We start from the raw sequence: 5,608 nt of genomic DNA, 5'->3' as shown, positions 1-5,608 counted from the left end.
ACCTAATCAGCCATTTAGAGGTCACCTTCCTGTCAACACTGTTACTTGGGACCAAGTTCCAACATGAGTTTCAGAGAACTATTGCTGAACAACAGGTCCACTTCCCCATACTCTAATAACTTTTCTCTTCCGCTACCTCTGCTGCGTGGTGGGCCGGAGAAGAGGGTGAACCCTTATTAAAAGTAGGTTGCGGAGAAAAAAAAAGTGTGCCTACAGGATTCAGTAGGTGCCCACATCTGCTTCCTGTTCGTTCTTGGCCTGATCATGTTTGGGAAATGAATGACGGCTTTGCCTTAGAGGTCAGAGTCTGGAGGACATGTGGACACATCCTCACCCTCCAGTAGGCGAGTGATGTGGTGTTGGGGGGTGTGGAGGAGAGAGACATACAGATGTGGAGAAGATAGATAGATAGAGAGCTGAGGTACCCACAACAGTCAGGAGGGAGCAGAGAGAGCAACAGGAGGAATGGCATGTAGCATGTGGACTTGGATTTCATCCTTCTCTCTACATCAGTCATTCTATGATCTGTCATCCTATGATGCTGGCGGAAAGCCCCGCCCAGGACCAGCATCCTGCTCTTAGACCTCCAGCCTCCAGGACTAGAATACATCTATCTGTGTTTGTTATCAGTGACCGAGCGTTGGGTATTCTGTTACAGGAGCAGACCATCTATTCTATCTTCAAACATATCCTGAATCCCTACTAAATATCTAGCACTATGAACACCGGGAGCCAAGTGGTACTAGACAGCCACTTTGGAATGGCAGGACAGAGCAATGTGTTCACTTAAACGCCTGATTTCTGCAAACCTCATTCAGTTCTTACCACTCAGTGGGATTTTTTTTTTTTAACAAAAAGCACAGGGTTTTATTTCTCGCCCTTTGGGCAGGGTTCTGCAGGCCTTCGCAGGGCAGGGAGCAGGCTCTACTTGCCAGCGATGAGCGGGTTCCGCAGCACCACAATGACCAAGTCCCCATGCAGGAACATCTTAGAGATGCAGCGGTCCTTGTTGACAGGCTTGGACTTCTTCTTGCCCTTGCCACTCTTGAGGACCTCAGTCCACATCTCCTTCACATTTTCCAGCACCATGTTGCAGTGCCTGTCAAAGGCCTTCACCCGGCCCAGCAGCTGCTTCTTGTTGCGACAGTTAATGAGCACTTGTGTGTTGTTCTTGACTGACTGCGTGAGCACTGAGAGGGGACCTGTGTTGAATTCCTCCTCCTCCCGCTTCTGCAGTTCCTCTGGAGTCATCTCACTCTTGGGTTTATTGAGGAGACCCATGGTGTAGGTTTTGCTCGCAGATCACTCCCGCCGATTTTTTTCTAAGACAGCAATCTTGCATAGTCCCTAGGATTCATAATTTCCAGAAAACCTAACTAAGTGCTAGGGAGATGGAGAAATTTCTAAAAGCTGTGTGAACAAGAAATAAGACCTAGGCCCGCCTTGTTCCAGAGCTCTGGCTTTTCATCATACCCTGCATTGCCACGTCTGGCCTGGTTTATTTGGCTTTGGGGTGTACAGTCAAAGCATGCCAGGTCCTCCGTGCTTTCTTCTCTGGGCATCGTGCCCTCTGAGAGCCACTCAGCATCTTTCTCTTCCCAACTCACACACGATCCTGACATTGAATCAGTTATACTACCTAATTGGTAGCAGCTAGTGTTTGAAGTCATTGCTGGTAAGACCGCCTTTGCTAAAAACATATATTCTCCCCATGGGACTTTGAGAGGAAAAATAAGCAGAGGCATGGCCGCCTCACAGACTGACAGACAGATGGATGGACACACACACACACACCCATCCTGGACTCAAACCATCCCAGCTCATTGACGTCAACACCAGGAGCTCTGTGGAGTTCACTGCATCAGCACCAGCACCAGCCCTGGAAATCAAAGGGAGCTATTTTGGGAACCGACTTAAGATCATTTTTCCCTTGGAGCCCTCTCAAGGCCAAAAGAGCAAATGCTTTATTATGATTAGATTGAAACAATCCCAGAAATTGGTCTGTTTATACACCTTGGCAGAATTTTCGAGAGAGTGTGAGAGTAATTAAATGTCCTTGGCTGAGTGGGTGTGAGGTGTTCCATTTACGCCACCCCAGGGCTACAGGCAAATGACTTAGCTGAAAGGGAACCGCACTGGAAAACAGAGCGGGCAGAACTAAAAACTCACACAAGCCCTCGGTGCCCACTTCAGATCTGATGACCCTTGTGGGTCAGCCTCTGGGGTCCAGGTAGTGGATATACTTGCCTTTGGCAGGTATCTTCTGGGTTTTCTGCTCACAGTGGGCATGCCTGCACAAGCCTTTCAGATCTCATTTCTTTCCCTTCCTACTTAATACTTTGGAAAGATCCAGAAAGAGATCACTCTTTCTGTCTTTGGTTCACTCTTCTCAGCCCCCTCAAGTCCAGGTCACTGCTGTGTTCGGATGCTCTTCTGTTGCTTGGATCAAGTACCCTAGGAAGCAACTTGGAGGAGAGAACTATTTGGGCTTGTGGTCATGGAGGGTTGGGTCTGGGGTTCAGCTCACTGCATTCATTGCGTTGGGGACCACAGTGTGAAAGAAGACCTGTGTCTGGACAGAGGGCTCAGCAGTTAAGAGTACTTGCTGTTCTTCCATAGAATCCCAGTTGGGTCGTCAGCAACCACATCAGGTAGCTTATGACTGGTTCCCATGTCTCTACTCTCTGCTGGCACTGCACTCACATGCCAAACACACACACACACACACACACACACACACACACACACCTTTAAAATAAAAAAAAAAAAAAGTTGTTTTTAAGTAAAACCATCTTTTGGGCACAAAAACAGAAAGATACTCAATCATGGCAGCCAGGGGTGAGATGGGGCAGGTAGATGAAAGGAAGGAAGGGAGGAGAGAGGGAGGGAGGGAGGACAAAAGGACAGTAATAAAATGAAATAGACTTTTTTGAGGTCACTCCCCCAGGAACCTACAAGGCCGCTCCTCCTACAGTCTCCACCACTTTCCAATGGTCCATTAAATGATGAGCATATCAATGGATTAATTCACTGATAAGACCCAAGCCTTCCTAACCCAACACTCCCCCAGTCCCAGTTCTAAACACTGCCACAGAGAGACCTAGCCTCCAATAGGAAAGCAGGGTTGGGGGCTGGGACCGCAGTACAGACCCAGGCACCTGCTAGGCTCCACCCTCTCCCTTCTTACCCACATCTCCCCAGGGACATTGCCTTCTTCCTTGTTGGTGATCGTCCTTCCCCAGGGAGCCTTTCCACATAGGCTGAGAACGAGGTGAATGGGGGACTGGGGACCCTTGAGCTTTGACACCCCATCAACACACAAGTCCACGTGACCCGCTTTCTCCAGGCCTCCCCTCTCCCTCCACAAAAGCCCTAGAGGATCAAGAACTTTGCTGTGAGATATGTCGCCTAGCGATCTCCGAAGCTGTACTTGTAAAGTCTTACCACCATGACCACCGAAACATGAACGCACAAGGAGGACACCAGCAGACATGTTGAAGGGAACGAGGAAAAGCCCATGAGACCTCTGCCATACACAAGGAACCTACAAGCAACCGAGGAAAGCCAGGAGTGAGGGGCAGTCCTCCCCAGGGAGGAGCACACCGCCCAGTGCCCAATGACCAGCCCGGAAAACAGACGTACAACTAAATTATATGGACTCAAAAGTCATATTTAGGTCTATGTATATGTATGCATACACAAATACATACCTGTATGCAATAACAATTCATTAAAAGAGACCACGAATTTGAAGGAGAGTTGGGCAGGGTACATAGGAGGGGTTTGAGGGAGGAAAGGGTTGTGATTAAATTAAAATCTCAAGTGTAAACAAACAAACAAACCAGCCTGATTCTCACACTTGATCCTTAACACCTCCCGAAAATGTGTCAGGCCAAGAGGAGCCTGGATCTGCCTGCTGGAGTTCTGCTGTTCAGCCGTTCCCCCAGGCCTTTCCCTCCCCTCTCTGGGGCCCCTCTGACATTGGCTTTGAACTCCTTTGCCAAGTCGCTCATTAGTCTTTAGCAAATTGCTTCGCTGACACTTTCCCGGAGGATGTCTCAAACCCAAACAGCCTCTGTGCCTTTATTAAAGGATCTGGATCAAAGATGAGTTTAATCAGGGTAAGATTTTTTTTTTTTTTGGAGCTTCATTTAAAGCAAATGAGCAACTAATTTTTTGAGACATCGCTGCTGCCATGACCCCTGAATGAGCAGGCAGGGGGCTTCTGCTGAGATGATGTGGCCCTCTTTCCTGGAGGTAGGACTTTCATTGGGAAAGCACCTTGTGGACTTTGTGAAACCCATCCTACCTCGCAGGCTCCTACGTCATTCTGAAGAGCGAGTGAGAGGAGTTTAATGTTCTGCTTTAATGCCATGAGGGGAAAGGGTGCCCAACACTGTGTCATGAAGGCATGCACCCCAAAGTCCATGCACCGGTATGTGGAAGAGGGAACTTTTAGGAGGCAATCAGGATGAGATGGGGTCCTGAGGTGAGGGCCTCTTGAGGGGATTGGTGGCTCTCTGTGAAGAGAGACCTGAGCTAGCCTGCCTGTTCCACGTCACCATGACATGCCTTTTGCCTTGCCTGATGCAGCAGGAACCCCTCACCGTGTGCTGAGCAGGTGCCAGGACGGTGCTCTTGGATCCCCCAGACTCCACAACCACGACTTAAAGAAGTTTCTCTTCCTTAGAAATGATCTGTAAGTAGTGAGTTATAACAACAGAAGATGGACTAAGACATAGTTAAAATTTCTAGGGCAGAATTTGGTGAGTTTGCCATGGGATTCCTTGGCTAATTGAAAATTATTAATAAACTCTGTAGCAGGCGTTCAAACGCATCTACTGTGCAGTGATTATGGCAACGTAGTCTCTTACCTGTGTCGAATGTGAGAGAACAGAAATTGCTACCACCTTTGCCGTTGCCAGAAATCAACTGTCACAGTTATAAGCATGTGGATCAAGCTGTTCTCATCTGTGGTGCTCCACTGACCCACTTTGAATAAGGTCACAAATGTCCACTGCCACCCAGGCCTGCTGTCTTTTCTGGTTAGCGATACCTTGATTCTGTCCGTTTGAACACCCTCTTGCTCTCTTGTCCTCTTTACAGTTCATAAAGGTTGGGCTCCCCAGGATGGTCCAGCCCAAGCCAATCCCAGCATCCCCTTCCCTTGGACATGGAAACTGTTTCCTAGGAGAGCTAAGTCCTAGAGATGCCATGTCTGCAGCCTGAGTTTGCCTTCGCTTTTTAATTACGGCCCCTTTCCTAAGGCAGTTTGAATTGTGTTTCTATAATTAGAACTAAATGAAGGGCTGGCTGGCTGGCTGGCTGGCTGGCAGGGCTGCGAGGCAAGATGGAACAACATGAGAGCGTTCTTCGAGTCTCTATTTCTCTGGCAGATTTAGCAGAGCTTCAAGAACCAGCTCTCCATGGTCCCAGTACACAGGTGGCAGCGTGACCCTGGCAGAATTCTTCATCTGCCGCTTCATCGGAAAACTGGGAATAAAGCAGCTCCTCCTTCAAGTCCACTATGACGGTTACATGCATAAACACATGAGTGAAATACACCCATGGCACACGCTTAGACTGTTAGCACATATCATAACCACTG

At 48.5% G+C, this 5,608-nt stretch overlaps 1 pseudogene; it reads right to left on the bottom strand.

Annotated features, from left to right (window-relative positions):
• Positions 1-849: 849 nt before the first annotated feature.
• LOC110308514 lies at positions 850-1,281 on the bottom strand (annotated as a pseudogene).
• Positions 1,282-5,608: the final 4,327 nt, after the last annotated feature.

Source organism: Mus caroli, chromosome 13 (genome assembly GCF_900094665.2).
Source record: "Mus caroli chromosome 13, CAROLI_EIJ_v1.1, whole genome shotgun sequence".
Taxonomy (NCBI): Eukaryota; Metazoa; Chordata; class Mammalia; order Rodentia; family Muridae; genus Mus; species Mus caroli.
This window is presented reverse-complemented; position numbering and strand designations above follow the sequence as displayed.